Source organism: Molothrus ater, chromosome 3 (genome assembly GCF_012460135.2).
Source record: "Molothrus ater isolate BHLD 08-10-18 breed brown headed cowbird chromosome 3, BPBGC_Mater_1.1, whole genome shotgun sequence".
In the NCBI taxonomy this organism is placed as follows: domain Eukaryota; kingdom Metazoa; phylum Chordata; class Aves; order Passeriformes; family Icteridae; genus Molothrus; species Molothrus ater.
The window spans coordinates 17,541,032-17,568,803 of record NC_050480.2 but is presented as its reverse complement, the minus strand read 5'-3'; the positions used below and the strand labels follow the sequence as shown (position 1 = coordinate 17,568,803).

Here is a 27,772-nt window from a genome sequence, read left to right as displayed (position 1 = left end):
GAGTCAGATGGTGATAAGGTAGGATTTATACCCACGGGAAGTTCCTCTGTAGGCAACCACAAAGTAATCAGCGCACAAGGCATGTGTGACTCTGAATGTGGTCTAATGTGAAACTCATTTTACCAGAGCAACGTACCCAGTTCAAGTTTCCAGTTCACCTGCCTGCAGTGCAGAGGAAAACATTTCTATGGGCAAGTGGAGAGAGAAAGGAAAGATCTGAAGACCTGTGGCAGAGTTTCTGTGGGAGTCTCTTTAGCCCTGCCATATCTACAAAGTGCTGAGAATGCCACACAGCAAAGTTTTCACTGTGACAGGGAACAGATCACAAATTCATGAACCTTTGTGACATGGGGAATTATAATTCCCCATGACTGAGCTACTTAAATCTAAGGTGAGCTGCAGCCCTTCACAGCTCCAAAAATGAAGCACAACCAACATGCAGAGTGTAAGAGTGCAGAGAGTCCAGGTGCCCAAGCTGTGGCTCAGCTCACCATGCCCCACTGCTTTCACAGGAGCTGCTGCAGGCATTTTAGTCAAAAGCTATTTTAGCCCCATCAGGACTAACTGGGAGAACTGATGAGCACAGACATTTGCCCAGCTTGCAGCATAGGGAAGGAAAATCAGGTGGACATTAATCATCTTTTTTGCAGACACATCAAGTAAAAAGGAGAAGCATTCAATCCCTTGAAAAGGCTTATTTTTGAGCAGTTGTTCTCTAGGACCTGATAGCCAAGTGATGTACTCAAAGAACAAATGAAAGAAGAGGTGGCTCCTCTGGCACTGCCTGCCTTCCAAAGATAAAGGAAGATGGAGTGCAGCACTCTGCTCACCCTGTACAGGAGGGTGAGAGCCATTGAGATAACTGTGAGAATTATTGTGATGGAGGCATCTGGCTTGCACTAAAAGGAGAAGAAGTGGGAGCATGCAATGGATTTCTGCATATGTTTGAGTTTTCCCAGTCCTGTGGAGAGAGGCCTCTCTGACCATAATTGGAACAAACTCCTGAATAGCGTGTGTGAGCAGAAAGCAAATCTGAAGCTGCAGGAGCCAGCTCACCCTGCTGCATCATTAACAAGGAGACGTGTTGCATGTGCAAGATGTAGGGCAGGGAAGGACATGCTCATCCTACTGAAAAGGCAGAGCATTCACCAGAATTTTCTGGTAGTTTTGGAGAGCTCATCTTGTCCCAGGTAGCTTTTCCTTCCAGGCGAGTGGAGGTACACAGATATGTGTTTTTGGTCAGCAGGCAAAAATCTGCCAGGAGAAACTGGTGGCAACCTAGTGACAACTGCACACACAGGTCATGGCTAGTGATAGGTTCAGAGGGACAGCAGGGGAAAGCCTGTGGTTCCTACTCCGGCTGCTTTTATCCTGCAACCCAAACTAAATATTTATTTCTCTTTTACTGGAAGAGGACATCAATTAGAAAGGCAGAGTCATGCACTGACACAGGTTATGCATCCCTTTTAGTCACATAAGGCCAGCAGCAGGAAGAAATGCGGTGAGATGTGAGGTGTGGGGTTTGTCACCAGGCATTCTGTGTTCAGGGATGGGAACCAAACAACAAACAGCTTTCTTCCTGCTCAAAGGAAGAGCTTAGGAACCAGCAGGCATGCAGAAAGGCTTCTCTCAAACACAGCACTGAATAGAAAGAGGGGCACAGAGTCATGGCCCCACATCTGCCTTGAGGACACAGATGTCAGCCTGCACTCCTGCTCCTGGGGAGAAGTGTCCAACATGTCGCTGACCATGACATGCATGGTCTTGTCAGACCATTACTGCAAGTTCCAGAAATATCTTCTGATTGCTAATACAGAGTGCTAGATTATCTTGCCTGCATTGCTATGATATTACTCTTTGGAATACTATGAAATTTAATGTAGAGAGGAGCTTTTTTAAAGAAGATAAATGTTTACAAGGTCTTAGGAAAGTGTAGAACTGTGATTTAGTGCAAAGTTTAGGACAATTGAAGCCAGCTAGCTTCAGTTTCTTCTTTAAGTCACAATCGATTTTAACACATCCCCCACATTCTCAGGCTCTGAGACCCCCTACATGTGCATTTTTTGTTTTTTGCCTTCATGAGATTCTGAGCTCCAGTCACTCATTAAACTAAAGCTCTAAATCCCATCTTTTGGCATGCATATGGACAAGCATTCACAGGAGAAGATCTCAGCTGAAATAACTGCAGAAAATTACATCTGACCTTCCATCCTCTCTCCTCCTCCTGGAGGACTGAGCCGAGACTTGTGGAGGAGTGCCATCACATTTTCCTGATTCCCAGTTAATCCCTGGGGCTGTGTCTGTGCCCAAATCCTCTGTGCTCCCAGCAGGTCAGCATCTGCCTCCAAGCTCCTTACCCCCAACTTCTGCAGACACTTGTCCCAGCCAAAGCCGACAATTTTCTGCAAAAGGAGGTTGCCAAGACAACATACCATAAATTTTGCCTACACTCTTGAGCATGGAGCAAAACATATGCTGGATGTTGCAGCAATGGAGATCCCTTCCAGGATTTTGAACACTGCTGAACTTTGCTGCACAGTCAGAAGTCAAACCACAGCAACCTGGGTCCATCCGTGCTAAGTCAGAACTGATGAGATTTCAGCATGGCACAGAGCAATACTCTTTGGGCAGGAAAAGTAAAGGAGGACAGTCCTGGGTTTGTTTCTTTGTTTGTTTAAGATTGCGTTTATTTTATAACTGACAGGTGATCATTTTTATTGGCCTAAAGTAACTTGCCAGGAATAAAAAGAAGTTTCTCTTTCTGTTTTTCACAACAAGGAGATGCCAAACAAGTGGTTTCATGCTCAGAAGAGCCTCAGAGGTCTCTGCTGAATTGATTGACCATGGTTCAAACCAGTGTGCAGCACAGCCACTGAGGGAGAAACAGCACAAGGAGTCAGGGCATCAGGAAGGTCTACAGGATGCCACTGGGGCACTCTTCCGTGCCTCTTGGAGAACAAGCTGGAAAAGGCTGGAGTTGCATTTTAATCTTTTATATGTGTAGGATCCATCTGCTCTTGAACTTCAGGGAAATCTACTGCCAGGATCAGCCTCAAACATTGCAAGTGAGGTCTCTTCAAAAGGAAGATGAGTTCTGCTGGGCAAGCTGGAAAAAGCTTCAACTTTCAACCTTGAAAAACTCTAGGGTGGGAGTATGCAATGTACAATTTCAGCTAGATTTAACTAACTGTGACTGAGGGTCACAGGGCTTCCTAGCCATCCTCCTCCCTTCAAGCCATTCTTCAGCTGAGAGGACTAATTGGATGGACCTCTTGGGGCTCCTTACAGCTGTTTCCTGAGATGTACTTGTATTCTGCAAAGGGAAGGCTCAAGCTGATTGCTTTTACAACAGCTTCAACAGGAAAAATTTGCATTAAAAACGATGTGGGAAGTAAAAAGACCTGGCATCTTAAAAGGTTTCTTGTAATTCTGGCAGGTTGATCAGCACATTCTCTGCCAGAAAGAAGAGTTCCCTGCTGTGTGTTTTCTAATGAATTGACCACTGCCCTCTAAAAAGAGATAGTGAAATGCACTGTGTAAGCACCTTCTCCATCAGCCTTAGGAGTTTTGAAAGTATCTTTATATTTTTGCTCATATAAAGGTAAAAGCTCATTCTACTAATTCAGACAGGCCTTGTGGGCTGAAGAACATTTTCACATAAGCAAACTTGCCCTTTATATCACTACCATGTTCTCTTATAACAACGATTAAATCTCTTACAATAGTGATTTAAAATAAGTGTATTTTAGTGTGGTCTACTGCTGCAGTTGGATCAGGTGGTATTTCAATCTGACCAGATTTACTTCAGGCAGAGAGATCTGGATGACTCCATTCTTGTCTTTGTCCAGGAGACAGAACACTTCTGAAAGGTAGAAGAGTGGGGGGGAAAAAGCTGGATATAAAATACAGAGTTTGACATGTAGAGAATCACTGCTTGACAAAATGTAAAAGTCTGGCTTTTTGCCATGATCTACTGGAAATTTAGACTGGTTCTGTAAGATAATATTACAGTGGTTCTTCCTTCTTATTACAAATAATTTCTAAGCTGCTTCATGAGGTGGAATAGATCTATAGCAGCAAAATGGGAGTTGGCAGCAGGACAACTATAAAATCTGATGTGGTGGCATCTGGCATGATCCAAGGACAAACCTGTACATCAGGTCTGAGTAAGGACTGCAAGTGATAAATGGTCCCATTTGTCAGAGCTGGGACAATCTGGGGGCCAGAGCACTAACCATAAGTTGCTGATAACTGTAAAGCACAAGAGAATGGTGTGTTGTGGAAATGTGTCCTCTACTCCCCATGGGCATTCAGACATAAAGGCTTTTGCCATTTCTCCACTGCTTCCTCTGACTCAATTTTGCTGGCACCTGAACCTTTCCATGCAATTTGCTACATTCACAGCTAAAAGACAACAAATACCTAGGGCAATCCCAAAGCTTTCAGGAATTTCCCTTGGGTACTCACTGAACAGGGTCTCCAGGCAGATCATGCAGGCCACAAAGCTATTGAAGTCAATGGTCAGCTTGGTGCTACAGGCGTAGCAGGTGATGATGCTGTGCTGCACCTCATCTTTGAGCCTGAAACCTGAGGGCCAGGAGAGCACAGGAGTCACTGACACATCAGGTTAATTTGCTATCTTGGATGTGACTTATCTATATCCTGCTGCAGCTGCAGGTTGAAGGGCAGGACTATTCCTCCAAGAAGGTCTGTTGAACTCCCTCACCCATCTCTGTGGGTCCTTTTCAAAACCAATTGTGCCAGCTGAAGAGAGACATAGAGTTCTCCCACAGCATTTTGTCAGACTGCATATTTCACATTGTTTCACAGCATAACCAGTCCTATGTTCCCCAGATAAACCCCTAATTAGTGAGTGGGCACTGCAGCTGAATAACAGTGATTGCAGCAGAGCCAGTTGCTCACATAATGCATTGGGCTCTATTCAGGCCCATATTCATGCTATTTCTGTTACTGGATCATTCACATAAAATCCACTGAGCACAAGACAAATCAAAAAGAAAAAACAGTGCTCCTCTAGATGTCCCTTAGCTGGCAAGCTCGGCTCCAAAAGTGAACACATCAGAGAGGACGTCATTGGACTGTGCCTTCATCAGGCTTGCACCTTCTCCAGAGGAGAGAAAGGTGGTAGGAGGAAATGAAGGAAAAAGAGGGTTTGGGCATAGCTCTGAAAGAGGACTATTAGATTAGGAAATAATGAGGCAAAAAATAGATCAAGTAATAATCAGATGAATAAGCAATTGTCACAGCATGGACAAAAGTACCAGTAGTCCATAACGCAGAACAGAGAATGGAGTTTGATGTATGAAACAGCAAAAGGATTGCAGTGTGTGACTGTCAGGAAGGGAGAATGTCACTGGCAACGCTGTGATCTAGGTGACAGGAGAGAATAAAAGCCATTAGACAGCTCTGCTGTTCTCCCAATGTCTGGTGATCCAATCTCCAAGCAACACACTCACCTGCCTTTCTGAGGGCATTTCGTATCTCGTGGGAGTTGATGGTACCAGAGTAGTCACTGTCTACTTTCTTATAGATTGTCTGTGGCAAAGGGTGTGATGTTGTTCACAGAGGTCCCAGGAAGAGGAAAGAGACGAGGATCTGACTCCATGTTTCAGAAGGCTTGATTTGTTATTTTATGATATATATGTTATATTAAAACTATACTAAAAGAATAGAAGAAAGGATTTCATCAGAAGGCCATACACACACACGTATTCAGTGGCATGATGTATGCATAAAACTTGGCCTTCACTGACTCAGGCTTTAAACTAAAAAAATTATTTTGCTAGCCCACCATGCCACCCATGCCCTGCCATCCTCCCTGCTCATGTAGCTAACCAGTGCCAGGACAATCATTCCTACCTCTGCCTGTTCACATTGTCACTGTGTGCCCACTGGTGGCTGGGACAGAGATTGTCCTTACCACCACAAGTTCTACTCTTTGAAACATTAATGAGCGAGAGAAACATTTCAAGCAGTGGCAAGCTAGGCAGAGTGGGAAACATATTCCCATGGGCTGGCAGCATGCCTGCCTTCACATTACATGGTGGCAGACAGGCCATTGAGGAGAGTATCCTATCATTTGGCTAACACTGCAACAGACCAAGTCCATCTTGCTTAATGTTTCATACAAGATGACAGATGCCTCCTACTGCCAGCAGATTTATTATCCAGAATTAGAAGCCACCCAGACCTAGAGTTAATAGTGGATTTGGGTCTCAAGGTTTGCTTTTCTGACAAGCCTTAGGACAGAGCTGTGTCCTCATGAACCCAACATTTCTTCATGGTACTCAGGGCAGATGCTCTGTGATGAACAATATCAAGTATGGTGGCAGCAGGCTTGCCTGAAAGGGAGGTGGTCACACCAGGAAAGTCCAACTCTGACCTTCCTTTAGACCGCTTCGTTCTGGGTCAACTTCTTGGGATATTAAATCCTGTATCAGAAAAAAAAAAATAAAAATCAACAGTTCTACAAGATTTCAAAAATACAAAGGCAGTTTTTTGTAGGTCCTAAAATTATATTTCTTGTATTTCCTAATGGTCATCCAGCCATGCAATATATAGCAAGAGCTGAAATGTTCATATGAGCTTTAAGAGACCAGGCAGCAGAAAGAGCTGTCTTTGCCAATAATCAAAGTTAATCTGTCTTTCCATGGGGTATTGCAAATTATGGAGAATGATGGGGCCAAGGTGAAAGAGGATTTGCTTGTGCCCTGTCAAGTGAGAGGTGTTTCAGAGCCCTGGAACAAATTCGAGCCCTGAGAAGGAAGGCTTCCAATTATATCTGCCTGTGAGGGTTTAACTCTATCTCAGTTCTGGATCTGTACTTCAGAGCTAATAGGGCAGGCAAGGGGATAGAGTCAGAAATGTTGTTACCAAATACTTTTGAATCTTCATCCAAAGTGTCTTGAATTCTACAAGTCTCAAGGTGCTGGGTCCATCTGTCTGGGTCATGTTAAGGCATGGTTCAAAAATCAGGATTCCTTTATTCTTAACAAAACTGGAGTGTAAAAACAAGAGTTGGATGTGCAACACTGGAGAGCAATGTGGAGATCAGTTCTGTTAAAAATAAATCACCCATCACAGTGTCATCCTAATGCCAGTTTAGTTCTCATTTGTAATGCATGTCCATCTCCCACAGACATGCCCACAGCTCCATATTTGCTTGGCTAAAAGCATGCCAAGAATTTCTAGGCTATCTTCACTCTCAAGGAATGATATATGGGATTACTAAATATATAAGCAAGATTAAAAGCACTCACATTTTGGACACTTAATAGTAGGTTAGATTTCACCTTAGGGGGAAAAGGGCCTGGTGTTGCAGCAGAAAATTGTTAGAAACCAGAGGCATGAGCTGCAAGTGAAGAGAGTCAGTAGCTGTCTACAGTGTCCTCTCCCATGTCCTTCAGGTCTTTGAACATCCCTTCCAATGTAAAATTATGCAGAAACAGGGATTTGGACACTATGACATTGTACTTACTGAGTTACCCCATTAAGCTTGGGAGCCTATGGAGTGTAGGGCAATGGCACCACTTCTCCTAACAGCCAATTATCCACAAGATCCACAGTGAATTTTTGCTGGCCTCAATATGGCCATGCTATGGCACCAACACTAGCAAGCTCCTAGAAGCATGGGTCATCACCCTCCCAGTGCAAAGGAGCACTGAGTAGAGGTGTTGACCTCCCTTTTTCCTTTGGCTACACAAACCTGGGCAGAGGTGTTGACCTCTCCTTTTCCTTTATCTACACAAAACTTAAAAGCTCCCAAGTGTCCCCCCAGTTATGCAGAAGGGAGGCAGCCACTGCCTGTACTTGCAGCCTTCCCCCTGGGAACAGGCTCAGCCTGTCCCTGCTGCTGTGAGCTCAGGCCTCTGTAAGCAGGACCTGACTCAGAAACAGCAGCTGTGGATGTACTCAAAACCTGCATCTTGCCAAGCATGCTGTGTATGCACCTGGAACTGCACAGGTGCAGCCGGGCAGAAAAGCCCTACTTCCCCCCACTATATTTAGGAAAATGTTTAAGTAATGAGAGATGGTGGTGAGAGAAGCAGCTGATGATTAAATGTGGTGGTCCAGTGGTCCAGGTTTCTGCCACCATAAACTGATAGAGATGCGTTGTTGAATTTTTTGCCCCCAGCCATGTGCTGGGACAAGTGAAGTGTAAACTTAGCCCAGCTTGTCAGGAAGTTTTACAAAAGAGATCCAGAAACTTTAAAGGTGATGACATTACATTCAAAGGATACATCTAAAAGGCTGATCATCTCCCTGCAAGTGTTAATGTTGAATCTATCACTTTTCACATCCTTTCCTGTACAAAAAGGAAATATAAAAGACTAAGTGAGAAATAGTTTAAGACAAATATTTTTCTGCAGACAATGCTGAAAATACCAACCACCTTAAAATCTCGGTAGCAAAGCAAATGCTCTGCCATTTTTTCCACTATGTCCTTTCAGTTGATTAATATGACTTTTTTTTTTTTCCCACAGTGGGAGGGGATGTTATTGGTTTTGGTGGTGATAAGTCTCTAAAGTCTCTATTTGTCCACAGAAGTCATGCAGCAGCAGCATAATAACACTGCCCATGGTGGTCCTTCCAGAAAAGTACAGGGAATGTTGTGTCTCTGCAGAATATCTGCTGGCCATGTTTGGAAGGGAAGCACCAGGCACTATTTCCACCCCACCCCATATTTAGAGGTTCAACAAGTCAGGAGGAATTCAGCTGAGATCAGACAAAAACTCCAGTTTTCATCACCCCTAGCTGACAGAGCTGGGTTTTGTTAGCAGAGACCCTGTTCTCAGCTCCATCCAATGGGAAGTACATAATGTCACTCACTCTTCACCAAAACCCAGTTTAGAGTCCTTTAAAGTTCAGTTGCAGTCACTTCACAGTCCTGGACAGAAAACAAAACATACTGTAGGTGTTAACAAAAAAATTATTTGAAGAAAGCTCTATTGATTTGCTATCAGACATCCAGAGACAATTTTCTTTCCAAATCTAAGACACGTAAACCCTAATTTTTTTCAAACCCTTCACATTTACCCGCAGATATCAGAGGGAGAAGATCTTCAAAACCAATCATACTTCCTAGACATTTAACCAGGAAATAAGTGGTTTGTTAGGTGCTATGGTGACGTGACCAAGTAAATGGCAACTTTTTACAATGTTTGACTGAATAAAAAGTTTCAGGAAAACATTTGAGATTTTCAGTGCTTACAGAAACTACAACCAAACAATTCTAAAATTGCCATCTCAAAACTCAGAATGGTCTTCCTAACTAAAAAGATGTTTTCCCTCTCCAGTAACAGTGGCCACCTGTTCATTGAGAGGAAACCTGACATGACAGCCACAGGCTAACGCAGCAGGACTTTATAGATACTGTTTTTCAAATATATTAAGTAGAGAAAAAGTCCAGCCGACAGTTTTTTGATTCCTGGGGCTAAACAAAAAGGAAGGAATTGGCCAGCCAAGCAATTGTCAGAATTATACGATAACTCCACAGGTAATTTATTTCACCCTGGGATAATATTTTCACAGTCCTCACTCCTATCACCCCTATTTTCAAAGTTATTCCCTGCCTTGCATTACCAAGGGGAAAAAAAAATCACATTTTGCACCAATAAGACGAACAATTAGAAAATCTTCTCTATTGTAAAATAAACTGAACTGAAGCTATGAGTTAATAAAAGGGGAGAAATACTTGGTTTTTTGAACAGACAGTAAAAGGAATTGGCAAGTCAAATATTTGTATAATCATAACAGAGAGGTCTCAGGTTTTTTTGTTCACTTTAATCCACTTACCTCTCCAGAGAGCTTTTGTAATGGAGTCTTGAACTCATCATCTATATCTTTGTTATCAACATGAGGCTAGAGGAAGGGGATGGCTAAGAGAGTGGTTAACAAGGTTCTAGAAAGTGAGCTGTGGATATTGTAAAGATGCTGTACAGGGGCTTATTTACAGCAACAGAAAATGAGCATGTGCTCTGCAGCAATGGCAAAACAGAGGCACTACTTTAGTCATTACCAGCCAGGGGTTGGCTTAGAGCAAATACTTCCTAAGGCTGATGAGAAAGTTTTCCTCTGTTACCAAGACAGCATTAGAAAAGAGCCACAGTGAAAAAATGTTGCTGCACTTGGCCAGAGCAATTCAGCAGCTCCTTGGAAGCCTTTTGCAGCTTCTCACAGACTTCAGGAAGACTATTTGTTTCTATGGAAATGTGCCCTTTCCACCTTCTCCTACCCATGCAGGAGGTAAGGACAACAAAATATGTTGCAGTTCAGTCTACAAGGGTGAAGTCTCCTGAGGAATCCGGAAGGAAGAGAAAGAGACAGTGGTAAAGTGCTGCTTTATACCTGCACCAGTAGGAAAAAAAAATCAGATAAAGCCTCCTTTAGACACTTTTTGAAAAAAAATTTCACTTACAACCACATATAATAGTATCAGATACAGATGAAATTCTGTCTTGTCCTAGAGTTGTTCCAAAGGAAAAACTGTATCTTCATCCAAAGAAATCTATGGCATATCAAATTACTTTTCCCCTGATGTGGTGCTGTGAATGATACTGTTGGTTGGAAACATTTGAGTAAGTCTTTAAATGCTCAGTCAGGAACAGTCAGCAAGTTAGTGCTACTTAGCTAACTAAAACCAGAGAATTTATTACAGCAGACCCAAACTCCACTAGTCTACTGCTACTGAATATGGATAAAAATATAAGGCTACTGTCACTAGCAGTCAGCCTGGGGATGATGAGATTGTTGTGAGGCAACTATAACAAGTAGCAAGTTTCAATATTTGGCTCTTCCTAAATTAACTGAATTGCTATGTTAATTTGTACCTCCAAATATAAGGCAATTTTTCCAAAAGCAATGAGTTGTCTTGAGAGCATAGATTCCAGTGAAAGCCAAAGAGACTGTCCTCCCAATTCCCAAAAGAGCTTTTACAAACATCACCCATATAACATTTCTGAAGCCTGAGTGGCCCCTTGAGACTTCAGGGTCTTTTGTTGCCTATAACCAGCACACTGGGGGCAGCAAGGGCAGGAGCTGGGTGATGGACACACAGTTGTTGTCAGCAGGCAGCTATATGACTTACAAAAGCTCTGCAGAGCAGGTAGACAGACTTGAACACACATCTTTTCACCTTCTCCTGCAGAGAGATCTGCTTTAGGTCATCATCTCTGTTGTCCTAACTGGAGCTCCCCAGTCACAACATCAAATGCGATGAAGTAAACCTAGTGTGTGATTCAAGGGAGCTGGGATCATAGCTGGGTCATAGCGTACCTGAGGTGACTAAGCAGCCAGGTTTTTCCAAAAAATTACCACCTTAAAGTCACTTAAGTGACTTAAGAGTCACCAAGAGACTTAGTCACCAAGTCTACCCTACTGTGGGTAAGGCCAGAGAGGACACAGATGGGTTGGAATATCTGTAAAGCACAAGGAGTTCTCCACTGTCGTATTTAGTGATGGGAGCAGACAGATGTCCATAATGCACAAATTTAGGATGCTGATAGGTGAGGGTACCTGGTACCACAGAGAAGGCAGCTCAGAAATGTGCTCAGTGTGTGCATGCAGGCACTTGGGCACTAGGGAAAACCTGTAATTTTGAGCCAAACCACACAAGATCTATTAGCAAAAGTCAGCTGTGCCCATCTGCTCCACCTGTGCTGGCTAATGATGTTCATCCAGTGGAGTCTGTACAGTGTTTAATTGCTTTTCTTCACATATGATATTGGTCATGATGATACTGGTTGGAAATTTTTACATTTGTTTCTCTCCCCTCACACCACAGAAATTAGAGATTACACTGTAGGTTTTTTCCTTACATCATATTTTTAGAAACACTGGGAAAATCAGGGAAAACAAACTCCCAAATTTACTGAATCAGAACAGTAGCATATGGCAGACAATGGATTAAAAAAAAAGTTTGAAATACAAGGGAGAAATAATAACAAAAAAGAAAGTGAAAACTGAGGGCTAATGAGAGGCTGTAATCAGAAACACTTATCTGGTATTGCCAGGCACCATGAGCCTTCCCCCATTCAGATTTTGTAAAAGAAGATTCTCAATGAGACTGTTAATAAATTACTGGCTCAATAATTTACACTGCCATCCTGTTGAAATGGGAAAAACTGAGCCTCAATTTATCTGAGTCTTCCCATATTAGGTCAGGAAGAAACGAGAGAAATAATTGAATCATTTTGCAAAATCCAGATCTTATTGAAGTGTAGTGCTGAATGCCAAGATGTAGCACACTGCTAATTTTTTCCAGCTTAACAGGACAAGGAATACAGTCTTTAAAATGATGAAAAATTTTACCTGATAGAGTGAATAACCAATACTAAGCAGACCTTCTTCCATTCTCTTCTGTCTCCTGTGGTTTTTCTGCATCAAGTCCACCAGAATGGTACAGCATGGCTCATTCAAACTCCCTTCATGGTCATCATCTGGATCATCCAACCAGATTTTAAACTGGGGATTGGTCCAGTATGTTGCTAAGAATTCCCAACAGGAGACAAAAAGGAGGAGGCTTTGCTGTCATTGCAATTGTCATTGCAATCAAGATGGTTGTCACTATATCTACAGAGAATTATCTCCCTGGAAGAACTTTTGCCTGGAGTTTTTCCAATTCTTTCCATTGAGTTGTATGGGTTTATGTTTTCACAGCTATGCTGAGTATCAACTGGAGCCATGAGAAATCAAAGCACCAGGGTATTTCCTGGGACTAAATACCAACAAGGAGGAGCTGATACTGTTAATTCCAGCCAGTCTTGTATCTCCAGGAAATGTCCTTGGCTGAGGCTGTTATTGTTGCAAGAGGACCAAACGCCAGACAGCCTTTCCAGAGGTCTAACGTGAAGATGAGTTAGAAATAACAATGCCACTTTCCGGGCCTACCCAGCTCTTCAGAGGATTACTCCAGCCAGTAGCAAAAGCCATATAAGCAGGAAAAGCAGACAGAGAAAAAAAATTAATATTGCCACATATTAACTGCTTGGTGGGCTGGTAATCCCCCACAAGGAAATAAGTGTGAATTAGATCTTCATTTAAACTCCCAGGCTTTTTATTACTGTCCAAACCTCACAGATATTGTTGCACTTCCAAGCTCTTTTTTCCCCACCAAAGCCCCCTCCAGTCCACAAGCAGTTTTTGAATGTTTTGCTTAGTATTTCACTAAAGGCCCATTTGGGTGGGTCGTTACCTTGGTTGTTCTGGCAGCCCCCAGCAGATGAACCCCATCTCCACTGTCTATTAAACAGAGTCAGGTCCCATTTGTTGACCTTGTGGCTTGTCAGTATGTCAGGAGTCAAATTGCAGATCTCAAGGTGGCTAAACTGCCTTTGGAAATCTGAAAATGCCATCACACAAGTGGCACACAAATGGACAGGTTAGTCCATCAGCCTGCAACAGATGAGGTGGCTGAGGCTGGACACTTCTCCCAACAGTGTTACAGAGCTGTCCAATGCTGCATTTAATTGAATTCTGAAACTTGGAACTGGCTTTTGGGAAACAAAATTGCCCACTGCCTGAATGATCTGTATCTTCTGAAGACAGCCTCTGTCAATGGTTATTACGCATTTTGGGCTCAGACAAACCATTTTCTGTCATTCCCCAGCTGTGGGCACTCCCCCATGGAATATGCTTCATAAACAAATTCACTGGAACTGGTGAAACAATTTGTGTGAGGAGATCCCATTTAAAGGGAGTAAGATCTGGCCCTTGTGAAAGCAGTACTCTGTAGGAAAACAGTCACAGTTTGGTGTTTTTCTTCATTCCTATCACTGAAGTTTGTTTTTACCATTCCTGGTATGTTTGCATGAGTGACAGACCTTGATTGCTCCATGCTGCTAGCGAGGTCTGCTCTCATTTCCTAGTGCCTGATGGCCCATGCAGCTGATTGCACTGGAGGACAGTGGCCATTTATCTTTCCAGGCTAGGACAGAGTGACATCAGTTCAGCACTGATTCATATATAATCAGATCAGGGTTAGGACAGGCTTTCTATTAGGTCTGAGTAAACAGACTCTTCCCAAGTTGCTAATCTGAACTTTTTCATTACTGTGTAGCATTTAGGAAAAAAAACAAATGTCAAAATGTAGAGCAGCTGAGGTTCATTCTTGCCACCTCATTGATTTTATTACCATCTGGTCTCTATATTTTGGATTAGTGCCGGGTTATGCAAGCTCTAATAAAAGGTAATATTTGAATAGAAAAGGAGATAAAGAAGAGGTGAACAATGCATGCATGCCGTTATTAACCCCCTCGGTGCTGGCAGTTTTTCTCCATCCAATTGAAAAGATTGCTTAAGGCACATAAAATGTCCAAAAGAGTAAGCTAAAGGAACAATTCTCACCAAAACTCTCCATCATCTACTTGTTTATCCAGAACCTGTTTTTGTTTGGGATCAACATAATTCCACTCAGGACCACTGCAGACAAAGCACAAAAGCACACTGTTCAGCTCTTGCATTTTATTCTACAGTGAGATCTGAGTTAGATGCTATCTTGGGCTGATAAAGGAGTATATATTTCTTCAACAAATAGATCTTGTACCCCTCCAAATGACAGCACACCCTGCAACCTGACTGTGCCAGGCTGGAATTAGACTGCAACAGTATTTGCAACTAAGTCTTGAATTGAATCTCCCCTGCCAGGTGCCAGAAGGTACAACAGACTGTCTGGATTAGGAAATTCACAGTCTGAAAGTTAGTCAGAGCTTCTGCATTTTAAGATTTATTGGGGCGCCTGATATCCTCCCTAGGAAAATGATACAATCTCCATTGTTGAGAGTCATGAAGGAACAGGAAAGCAAAAAGGTGAAATCAGAAAATTCACTGCAGAAAACAGCATTGCTCCCTTGCCATTCTGATATTAATGTGCTCAGGATGGATTCTGCTCTGATCTACTCCCATGTGACAATGCAGTGCTGCAGCTGCCTCAGCAAGGTTGCCCCATGGTAAAACATGTGTGACAAAACCAGGATATGGCATATGTGTGTGCCCGAGGCACCTTACCTTGGGGCTCAGCAAAGAAGCTCTGATAAAAGTAAAATTAATTGTAATGTTATCTCTATCCTTAATTATAATACATCAGCACCCATGCTACAGTCAGTCAGAATAGGAAACTGAAATCTCAAATGAAAAAATATATTGTGGTTCAAAGGACAGTAAAATTTATGCCATTCTAAGTATAAAAACAAAAGAGGTGTTGTCACTACCACACTCCCAAGATAGTTGAAGCCCAGACAGTTTCTGAGAGATTTTGAAATTTGTGTCCTTATCTTAGTCAGCATCTCAACTTTTTCAAGATTCTCAGATAGGTACCAAATTCTGGTGTGATTTAGAGCTGAGCAACCTCAGAGTCAAAGCAGAGGTATAATGGTTTATCCCTGCATTAACTCCCAGGAATAGGACTAGTTTGTATATTTTACTTAGGTCCTGGAACTCATTGGTAGGATCAATTTGAGAAAAACTGTCTTGCACAATGATGAGGATGTGGCTTGCATTGGGCTGCTCAGAGTCAAACCAAGGGCTGTTGTCTCTGATGTGAAAGCTCCTCCTGAGGCAGGTATTAATGCCCGCTGGAAAGAATGGATCAATATTCAACCTTGCTAATAAATGAATAGTGTTTTGTTCCAACTGATTTTGTATCTCTCCTAAATACACTTTGTGATTGGATTAACTGCATTGTCCCAATATAATTTTTAATAGATTCCAAAATACACCAAAGAGAGAGAAGCAGGAGCTTATAAAAACCTACTTAATCACTCCAAGATCCAGTCCATTCTACTTCACCCCAAGGATTCCTAAGCCTCACTAGTTTCTCTGACTGTCCTCAGTAATATACCTAAAAGATCCACAACAAACAGAGCCTGAGCACTTCCATTATTCCAATCATCAGAGACCAATTGCTTTTCAGATAGGATAATATATGATTTGTACTTGAGTGATGCAGTCCATTACAATTTGCAATAGTTAAAAGACACCTAGATGCCTTCCACCCTTATTTTACATTATGCTGTGGCACCAAGTGAGCCATGAGCTGCAGCACTCACCATTTCATATAATGACAGCAACCTGCAAGGAAAATCATCAGCTACAAACCAGCAGAATATCTACATCCTTAAAAGCAGGAAACATTGCATAACACAGCAAGGTTGGAAGGAGGTTATCTGGCATGGACATCTGTGTAATGATTCCAGCTTCAGAGGAGCGGGAATACCTGGGGCTCACTCTGAAGATGAGACTCACAGCAGAGTTCATTAAAGAGGCTTTTACTTTTTTCCTATCAGATCTGACTGGGAAAGTGCTCGTTCCCACCTCACACAATACAAACATGTAGGGAATGGCTGCCTCCTCTCCTGCTCCTCCTTTCTGTACCCTGAATTTTGGTAACAGCTTGGCCCACCTTTACACTTTTTACCCCAGCCTCTTGGTACCATACAAGTGGCAGACTGCACAGTGTGCTCCACACCACTACCTGTACAGAGCTTCTGACCTGACTGAGTGTTACAGGTACTACCTTTTTCTGTATCAGTGTATGTAAGTTTAGAACATTTTTATGGTCAGTCACTGAAAGACATCAGAAAGTTGAAGGGACTACAGTGTTGCAGCCCCAAGCTGGTTTGCATGATGGTCCCAGAGAGGCTGGCTTACCCCCTCTGCTTCAGTGATAAGAGTAAGCATGTCCATTTACCAGCTTCAGACTTGTGATTGCTTCTATTTCAGCTGCAGCAGTTATCTGGAGCAATAAAAACATGCACATTTATGATTATATATTGCGTATGAACTGAGCTTTCATAAGCAAATTAATATGGGGGAAGATATCCAAAGTGGTGTGCATGATGAATACCAATATTCTTGATGCAAAGTATATTAAATTGAGGTGAGATCCACAGCAAAAGCTGCAGTCTTAATATGCAGTCCAAGCACAGAAGAAATTCAAGAATATACAGTGAAATCTAAATCTAAATCCAATTCCCAGCTCAGGTGACAGACTGTCACCTGCTAACATGCTCACATGAATTTAGCTCTAGCCTGTCTCAGATGAGATCCAGTATAGCAAAATTGGAACACTGGTAATTCTGTATGCCACAATGCAAATGAGATAATGAAACAGGAGTGAAGTTTTCAAAACATGTACAAATATATGTAACTTGAGAGTGTTTGTATTACAGGTGTCAGTAATCTTTAGGACTGAAAACCAAAGCCAGAATCAGACTACAGGCTACAACCAAATGTCTCAGCAAATTTGTCTCTAGCAGTCAAGTGTCTGGAGCTGAAATTACACAAAATTTGAATAAGAAATGATATTCAGAGAATGGAGTTCCTGAAGACCAACAAGTTGTTTACAGCTCTAAGTATTATCACATGCTGTCATGTAAACAGGGAAACATGATGAGGATTGATCATTTAGAACCTTGTCCAAATTTTTTTATACTGAAATCAATAAAGATCTCAAATCAAATTAATTCAGTTTGTTCTTGTATCAGACCTTCCTACCTATATCTTACATTGGTCTGGGCTTTTGTCACAGTGTGGGGACAGAGCCCTGAGAAGAGCAGGGAGAGTAAGGCCTTGTCAGCCTCTTACATCAATGGAGTAGCCAAGCAGTGACCCAGCTCTCAGGGCCTTCTGGATGATTTGGTAGAGGTTTGAAGGAGCCCTTCGCAGCTCACAGAACTCAGAGATGCCTCCAGTAAATTCCTCAAAGCCCTCCACAGTGGAGCCTCCTGTTAGAGCTCCAAAAGAGCTATTCAGCCTGGGGGGGAAAGGATAAGAGGGACAAGGATAAGAGGGACAAGAGTTCATCTCCACCTGCAAGCAGAAGGTACCACAAAAAGAAAGGGTTATCATTTAGTATCTCTTAATTTGCTTGGTCATCAATGTAACCTGGGACAAGAAAATTCAAGCCCCTTGAAATACAGTTGGCAACACCATTTATGGACCCAGAGGGAACTGTAGATGCTGAGTCGGAGGGAGGCTGCCTTAGAATGAAGTGTGTTGTGACTGACACCCCTGGTCTGGGCCACCACCAGGGGCACAGCCAGGGGTACAGCTCCTGCCCAGCCCCATACTTGGCGTAGGCCTTCCCCAGCAGCATGCTCCAGAACTTGTTGCCCTCCTCTGAGTGCACAAAGAGCAGCTTCCTGTTCTTGGTGGGCAGTCTGTCATCCACCACTACATCCACCCACTCCCCACACTGCCAGAACAGAGGGAAAGAAGAAAGGAAAAGATGATGGAGGCTGGTGTGCCCAAAATAGCTCCATGCTACTATCCTCTTAGCCCTTCACCTGTTATCACTTCCCCCTGCATAAGCCGCTGTAGGATTACTCCCGTGCTGGATTTGCTCTCCTTTGTAATAAAGACCAACTCCTCCTAGCTCTGTGGATCATTCAGCAGGCTTCTTCATGCTATATTAAATTTTGCTGATAGGAAATATTAACAGCATCTTGTTGTACATAGCATCAAAAACTGTCTGAACATGTAAACTGAGTTTACATGGTGGACAGCCCAGAAAGCCAGCATGGAGATAGGATACTCTGAACTATCTCTAGACTCAAATCTTAAGAAAAACCCCAAAACAATATGCCAGTAAAAATGCGTGTAAGTAGAATTCATCTAAAGGGGAAACACTCAGTAGTGCTAATCCCTTCTGCAAATACTAGGAAATGTGTGAAATGTGCTTGTGCTAAATTTTGGTTTCAAAGCTAGAAATGTTTACTTCAGGATTTGCTGCATTCCTGAGAGGAGAGATTCACACCAAAACACTCAAAGGTGAAAGGGCTGGTGGAAAGGCTAGGTATGTGTTCTAAAACTTCTGTCCTCACCAGAACAGCTCCTTTAGCTGGGTGAATCCACACTGCTCCCACCTGAGCCTAACCTCCAGTCAAAGCAGGTTGACTAAATCCCAACACTCTGGCTCCACAGGCAAGGAAATAAAGGCAAAGCAGGGAGGGAAAGGGAGGAAGCAGAAGGAATCACACCAGCCTGAATTCATTCTCAATACCTAGCAGCAGCAGAGCTTGGTTTGGGCTCATGTTGCCTGATGGTTCAGCTCAGTTTATAAAATCTGTATAACTCCCCAGAGCCCCATCAGCAGAATCTCACCAGTGAGCAGGTCTCATTCAACATTATTTAACTCTGTTCCTATTTTCTTTCTAGCTCCCCCATCAATTTCACATACACACTGTAACTGTTGATTATTTCACGTGTTCCAAACAAAACAAAGCAACAAACAACAAACAAAACAAAAACCCACACCCTAACCCCAACCATAACCCTAACCCTAACCATAACCCTAACCCTAACCCAGCCAGCTCAGGTGGTTACACCAGGGGACACTCCTTTACAGATGTCTGGGAAGAACTGTGTTGGAAGAATTGCAGTGGTGGACTTGGCCTTAAAAGCAGCCATGCCTCCCTTGAGAACTGCAGAGTCCCATCTCCAAATCTTACTTTTTGGGGCCTTATATCTTTGACTTAGCTTGTGCCAACCAAAAGGAACCAGCTGGGAATTGGTTAGTAACTTGATAAAAATGGAAATATTTCTGAATGTTGATGGTTTGGGGGAATCTTTGGATAGCAGAGATGCACGACATTCAGGCTCCTGTGATATTTACTTTCAGAGAATGTAGGAATCTGTCCATATCAAGGAGCTTTCATGACAGGGCCTAAAGTGTGCAGTTGGCCTCTTACCTTCTTGTACACCATAATGGGATCGTGGCCGATTAATAAGCCTTCTCAGCCCTACTGGATAATATATGACTAGCTGTAAAAGAGTATAAATTGGTACTTCCTGTTCCCTTTTTCAAAGTTTAACATCATTTTGCCAGTAGCGAGTTTCACAATTTAGTTTGTGGTTGTGCCTACAGGACAGCACAAGAGCACAAGATCCCCAGAAAAGCATCTGGGGATGTAGGCCCTCAGACTTGTTCTGATTCAGCTGCAGGTTATAAGTCATCTTTCACACTGTGAGGAAACTATTTTATTCCATTCCTAAAAAGGGAATTTTTTTGGGGGAGAGAGGAAAAGAGGCCAATTGACCAAGTAATTAGAATGTATTTCTGCTTCTGTTCAGTCTCATATTTCATTAACAAAAGTTTCAGACAAATGCCAATTACAGCGTTTACTGCTGCTACAGAATGTCTTATAAAGAAGCCAGCTTGATTTCTGGATCTGAAGTCTTTTCAAATGGTAGTAAAGTGAAATATAAATTGTTGGGGGTTTTGCTATTATTTTTTTGGGTTTTTTTAAAAATTTAAGCAATCCTGACCTTGAGTTTGTGGTGGAAAAATGAAGCCTAGCCATGCCTAACTGCTGTGCACATGTATGTGTGTGTGTGCATATATATATATATATATGTGTGTGTATATATATATATGTATATATATATATATGTGTGTGTATATATATATATATATATATATATGTATATATATATATATATGTAGACACATGTGATCTTGGAGAATTACTTTGACTGTTAGTGCACTTGAAATAGAATCCCTTGCTGCTCACAGATGTCCTGAGTTGGCTCGGGTTCTCCATGCTACCGAGGCAGCCCCTGGTTTACAGAGATAATCAAATTGCTGCAGCGAATAACGAATCCTTGGTGACCTAGCAGCTCAGTGACTCCTCCGTATTGATGATGTTTACCCAAGCATGCTCCACTTGCAGAGGCTGTAAAATAAATGAGAAATTTGATTCATTTCAGTTGTTCCAGAGCTGTGCTCACTTTCTGTTTAGCTACCATCAAAGTGTCTAGTCACAAAGCATCTAAACCCTCCTTTGACCTTGAGATGGTGAGTTTCAGCCAAATGTCCAAGTGTCTGGTTCCAGGATGCAACTGGACAGCACAGAGGCATTTCTGTCCTGAGCCTGTTCTAGCTTGTTGCTGTTTCAGCAATGCCTGGTGTTCAGAAAGGATCCAAAAACAATGCTGTGGTTTCCTGGATTGCCAAGCAGCTCTGACTCTCAGCTTTAGTCTCTGCTGGAAGCCCTTGTTCAGAGCTTGTAGTACCTGCGGCATCACACCAGACAACAAGGAAGCACTGACCCACTAGCTAATAATTTATGGCAATGCAGGTTGCATCTGCTTTGAGAGTTTTAAAGACTTTCTTAGGTTTTCTATGGAAGTTAATTTTATGCTGCAGCTTTGTACAGAAAGGCAAAGAAGAATACAGCAAAGAAACAGGCTTTCTTCTCCTTGGGGTCTCCAAGTTGTTAGAAAATGTATTTTTAATATCAATGACATATATTTGCTAGAACCAGGATCTCCAATATCCCTGCGCCCATGGGACTGAATGTCAGAAGGGCCATGTATTAATGTCTACAGCAAAATAAGTGAACAAGCCCAGTACTATCAAGTTCTCTCATGCCTACAACCACTTCAAAGTCTCCCTCAACAGGCATCAGATCTATCTCAGAGCTGTCTGGCTTTTGTTTGTTCTCCAAGATACCTCTAGTGTCCCCAAATCTGCCTGTAGGACAAAGACATGCACAAAGCCCATGTGGGGCAGGCTCCTGGGCTGGTGTAAACTGATGCATTTGCCTTGGCTTCAGGGAGCTCCTCCAGCTGCCAGCCCAGGCCCAGGAAGCTGCTGTGCCTGGAGTGGCCTCTGGGCGTTCAGAACAAAAGGCAATTCATGAATATAAATAGAGTGGCTCTGGAAAGCTAATATTAAACTAAGGAGGTTTCAGTAGATTTTATATTATTTAGATTCAATTTATACCACTTACTTCTTAAGAACTTCTGCAAACAGTCCTCGGGTTAAGTTATTCAGATAGCAGCAAGAAAACTTCGTAAGTCACCTTTAATAACTAAGACTCTGTGACTACATTTCAAGTTGTTAGTAGGCTATCAAAAAGATATGGTTCAAAAAACATTTAAAACATTTCAAGACTTTCAAGTCCCCATCAAACTTCCCAAGCTGATATTCATCTAGCTTATACTGTTTTCAAAGAAATAAGTTTAATGGAGTGAGATAAACTCTGGGTTTTTTTTCTCCTTTTGTTCACATAAACCCAGACCTGCAGTGTTATTTTTAAAAGAAAAGAGACATGTTAGAGAATATTATTAAAAATAGGCTCTATTTCCCAAAAGGATGTGTTTCCCAGTCACATACATGGCTTATGTAAATATGTAATCAGGGTCTGTTTCAACAGAAGTGTTTTACATGAGAGTTTTAGTAATGAGGACTTTGATATTCAAGGTATTGGATCAAATACCAAAAAAGCTTACTATAGCTCAGAGATGTAAAGCAAATATCTGAAGGGTAGAAAGAAAGTCCCATGCCTGCATCTTAACAAACTGGATTATCTTTTTTTTTTTTTTTTCCTTTTTTCTTTTTTTTTTTTTTTGTGTGTGTGTGTGTGTAAGAGAGAGAGAGAGAGATTGAGAGAGAGACGGGGAGAGAGAGAGAAGATCCTACTAACAGCAGAATCTGATTTTGGGGCTTTTCTTCTAGGTTTGGGATAGTTTTCAGGACCAGCCTTGGGTTACTGCCCGCCAAAATATGTATTGGAAAACCCAGAGCAAGGCACCATCCCCAGACAGTGGGGTCCAGGTTTTGAGGTCCAGTTCTGTTGACACCACTATGTGATGAATTTTGGCACTGATCTCTAATGAAAGACATTTAGCACAAGGGAGTGGGACTCCACAAAAACATTCAGCAGACGACAGAAACAGAAAAGGACTCAGGGTATTTCCATTCAGTTTCTAGGCTAAACACAATGCACTGGCCTCTTCTAGTTTAAGAATAGATAAAATTTTTCAGTCCTATAGCTGGTAAACTGTCTGGGAAAATGAAGTTTTACTTCAGGTGTATCTTCTTAATTTTTTTTATGCCATTATAGAAACTTTCCAAATAGGAGATGAGAAGAAATGTTGCTTTTACTACTTATTTGAGCCATTCTCCTGAAATACAGTAAGTGATTTCCTCATACTCTGCTCTACCATCCACCAAATAAATATCCTGGAGTGAGTATATGATTGGGCATCTTATTTTTTGCATTTGGAGCACAAGCCCACACACCAGGGAATTTTTTAGCAATTGCTTTAATAGTGCTGTGTTTACAAGAACAGCACTGGTGTTATTTATCACCAATGACTTGCAGAAATTGTTTCAATCTCATTTGCACAATGGATGTGCTGAAAGACTGGTGAGGTCAGGAGTACTGCAGTTAGCAGCACAGGAGAGAAAAAGGCTGATTTCTCTGTGTCTAATCTATCAAATTCTCATTAAAAGAGTTTCAGCCTTCTCGCCTCTCTACACAGTCAAGGGTTTCTTGCTGCTGTCCTCTGCAGCTGGATCTTATCAGTGAGGCAGGCAGGGAAGGCAGCTGCTGCAGCAGCTACTCTGAGGGGGAATAAAGTCCCCTTACAGCTCCCTTCTGGCCACTTGCACAGCAGCTCTGTTTAGCCAAAGGCAAGCACTGCAGAAAAATGGGTAAGGAAGGTTTTTTATGATGGATGTCTGGGAGAGGATGAGTGCTGCCTGAGAGATACTTCCTCTCTATCAGGCCCTGATTCACGGAGCTGACCAGCACTGCCTTTTTGTCTGTGTGGCTGGTTCCTGGTTGCTCCTGTCCCTGCTCACAGCTCTACATGAATGCAGTTCAAGCAGAAAGGAGGGTTCAGCATGAAGGACTCGGAACAATTTGCTGTGGATGGTATTACAAAGTTTACATTCTCTGTTCATTTCTTTCCAATGTGGTCCTTTTTTCTAACTTTTACTTGGACCATCCTGCTTGACACAAAATGGCACATCACAGACCCAGCCCCTCTACTGAACCAGTTCCTGCTCTGTTCCTTGGTTGTTGTGTGCTTGTTTTGTGTGAAACTGAGGCAGGAACTTGCTCTGCCTCCCAAATAAAAGCACCTAAGGACTAGGCTACAGCAGAAAACTTCCCTGGTGTTCCTTGTCCCCTGAGTGTTTGGAGCTGCTCTTGCTGGCATGGGCATAAATCCCACTCTCTTGCTTCAGGGCAAGTGCTCCCATGATTAGGCTGGCATCCACCTCTGTCTTAAGCAGTCAAAAGCAAAACAGTTTTCTGTTCCACATAGTTACTTCCTCCAGGAGACAGTTTGGTGTCTTCCAATTTTGACATAGCTCTTATAAGCCCACATATACCCTGTCTCAGGCAGCAGTGCTGGTTGTGAGTCCTCTTCTTGGGTATCTTGTTGCAGTGTGATGCCATTTCCTGTTTCAGCTAACCCAGTAGTTTCCCAGGTGTGGCAATACCTTCTCCCTTCCCCTCCCCCTTGCCTCCTTGCTAAGTGCTGTCCATCAATCTTATAATTCCAGCACAGGCGTCGTGTGATTGGCAAAAGTTCAAAAGATGCCCCTCAGCCCTGGGGTCATTGGCTCATCCAAGCGTCATTGTCCCCTGAGTCTTCCCCCCCCTCCCACCTGGTTGGTGGCTCACCTACCCCTTCCCCTGCCCCTTTCCCCAGGCTTAAAAAGAGACGGGACGACGGGGTCGGGATTCTGTGGAGCTGTTACCAAGATTCAGACATATGTGACCCTGGAATAAACTCTGGATTAAACCCTCTGCAGAATCCATCTCCTTTTCCTCTTCACCTAGCCTGGAGCCTTTCCATCAGAGGTAAACTGAGTTTCTATCATTCCTGGACTTGTTCCAAGTGCCTAACTGCAACTTCCAGCCAGCCAAAGGTGTCTCTGAGGTGAAACACCACAGCTGCCGCCTTTGGCCCAGCAGCAAGGGTCAGACTAGCCCAGGCACGTCCCACCCGGAAATATTGGGATTTTATTCCAATAGTATCTGTCTCTCCATACTATGTGTGGGAGATAGCCAATAATGTGGTTCATGTATCAGGAGTTTTTAAATGAAGCTTCATTTCTTTTTCTTCTTCCAAACCAAAATTCAGAAGCACTATCCATACACAGCTCTCCTTGGCAGACATCTGTTCAGGTAGCCCCTCCAATTATAAACTGCGGGTTGGCACATAACTCCTGAAAAGACACAATTTCAAAGTTTGCACCACCCTTTCTGGCCAGAAAAGTTTCCTTTCCTTGTTACTTGTTTCAATATTCAAAAACTATTAAGCACTTTGAACATTTATTTAAAAATATACCCTTTCTCTTCTGTCTGATTAACGTGGTCCCAGGAAAAAATGTCTTTTTTAAATTGAGGGCTGCATGTATTTTTTGAGGCAAATCCTGACACCCTTTGATATTAGGCACTGTCACTGATACTACTGAGATATTTTGCTACAGTGGAGACAGAGGTGAAAATTCACCTCAATGTTTACATCTTATTTCATCTTGCTGAGACTTTGGTTCAAGCAGCACAAATGAGTTTGTGAATCCAGCTGCTGCCTGTGCCACTGGAACTATGCTGAGTTTCCAGTGCCAACAGTGTGGACGATGTTCCCCCACCCTGACCCTGCTTCCTGGGAGGCCAACCACACAAATGCTTTTATTAGCAACAACCCCCCTTTCTTCCTGGCCCTTTGGGGCCAGCCAAATGGGTTATGGCAATGACTGTCACTCCTATCCCAACTCTGATCTCTCCAATAACTCATGGCCTATATTAGTAAGTCATTATTGTCTCTCTAGAGACAAAAGCCTTTTCTGTTTTTCTGAGAATTTTCCATGAGCTTCTGGATGGCAGCAAGGAACAGTTTATAGGAAGCCTAACTTGGCAAGCAGAGTTGAAGACAGTTTAGGCAGGAACTGGCTGTCCTCGAGAGCAGAATTTGTCAGCTCTGAGCATCCCGGGGAGAGACAGAGACAACCCAGGACTTCTTGTGTATGATGGAGAGCCAGTTTGTGAATCTTCGCTCCAACAGGAATCATCTCAGTTACATGCTTTTGCTACTGTCCAGTGGAGAGGGGCCCAGCAGTATGTTACCCACCACACAGAGGAAGGTTTAGTGTAATTTTGTGTAATTTTTTCTCCTTCCAAAGTGCTGCACCCAGTGTCAGTCAGATGCATATGACTTATTACTCACCCAGACACCTGTCCTTCCTGAGCCACTCCCAAGTGCCACATGTACCTTTCACACAGCTGAGTTTCCCCTCAGGGGTCCCACAGGCTGGTCTCTGGCAGGCAGGGCTGGGACATTTAACCCTGTTGGATCTCAGCTCTCATTTATTCCTTATCCTGCTATGCTTGTGGCTGTGTGTCTGCCTGCAGCAGGCTCAGCACTGTTCTTTTATGAGAAACCAAAGTCTAATTTAATGAGTTTTCTAAGGTTGATCTTCCCCAAGGATAGGCAAAGCCAAGAAACACATCTATGGTATTTGTTGAGGTAACATCCAGGTGCCAGAGTGAGGCGCTGATGGATAAATGGGGTTGCCAAGGTTATTAAACCTGGAGTTACTAAAACTGCAAGTTTCTGTTTCTCACTTAGCCGGTGAAAAAAATAACAGAGTCCAAAGCCTTGAAATTTTCTGTTCTTCTCATTCTCCTTTCCTCCACCAGATGAAGGTAATTAATTTGGGGGGGAGGAATCCCCATTTTTAAAAAATATTTCTTGATGTTGCAAAATGGCAAAGGAGAAGTAAATGGGGACAGAAATAAATGACTGAAAAATGAGAGTGCAGAAAAATCTCTGAAGCCCAGATTTTGTGATTTTAAAAAGAAATCATCATCTAATCTTTGCTGATGAAAATGACTTTCTTAGAATCACAGGCCATTTCTAGGATATATGTATTTAGGTAATAACATTTCCAGTCATTTGCTATTTAACTGTTACAGGCAGCTTGAAGTGAGGCAGAGGATTTTATTTAGGTATTAGCCTGATTTCCTGGGGGGCACACCTCAGTGTGGGTGCTGTTACAAATGATAGTGACTCCTGGGGTGGCCCATGATCTGGTGGAGCTTTTGCATCCACCTCTGGATTGCACCCTGGACTTGTAGCTCTCTGGAGTTGGGATGTTCAGGAAGAAAGCAGGTTGCCAAGAAGCAGGTGCCCACGGGGCAGTTATAGGATTCCCTGCTTTATAATCGGCTTAGAAGACGGTGATTCCTCTTCCCACCCCCTGTCCAGCTTTGCTTCTGCCATGGAAGTAAAGCAAGATAGAATTAAGAGAAAAACACCTAAAGGAACAGTGAATATTCAGCTCACCAGTGATTTAACCTGGATGTTCAGCTGGGCTTTGGTTAGGTTTGAACCGAGTGAAATAAGAGAGCACTCTTACCGTGGGGCACTTCCAGATTATCCCCCAAGTTTTGAAGGAATATGTCCCAGGTCCTGGTAGCCTAGAGCAGAAGGACAGGCTGGGAACTCTTCATCCTTGAACAGTGTGCCAGTCTTCAGGGACTGCTGCTTCAGGGCTTCATAGTCCTGCTTCAAATACTTGACGGCATTCCTGTTGGATCCAAGACCATCCGGTGCTGCTTATTCTTGTCAGAGTCTTGCTGTGACCCTGGACATGCTATCCACCCTCCCAGCATGGGCCGCAGCTGTGCCTTTGCTTCCGGGGCAAAGAGGGGCGGTACACATGGGCAGGCAGTAGGCTCGGGTGGAGCCAAGGACTGACGCAAGTGCTCCTGCAGCCCTGGCAGGAGGAGGCATTAGGAGGCATCAGAGCCAATATGTACCGGGGAGATGGGAAGGAGCCACAGCCATCCCGCACAAAGGCTGGGATCATGGGTACTGCTGCTGCTACTCCCATGGTATTTGCTCTTTTTGCTGTCCCTTTTTAAAATGCTCTTTTAGCAAGAAGCCAGGGAGAACTTTTTGCAGGCACACCTGTTAAGAGATGGAAAGAGACTGTGTGCATTCCAAGTGC

At 43.0% G+C, this 27,772-nt stretch overlaps 1 pseudogene; it reads right to left on the bottom strand.

The window, feature by feature from the left end:
- Positions 1 to 3,558: 3,558 nt before the first annotated feature.
- On the bottom strand, positions 3,559 to 27,387 carry LOC118700206 (calpain-8-like; annotated as a pseudogene).
- Positions 27,388 to 27,772: the final 385 nt, after the last annotated feature.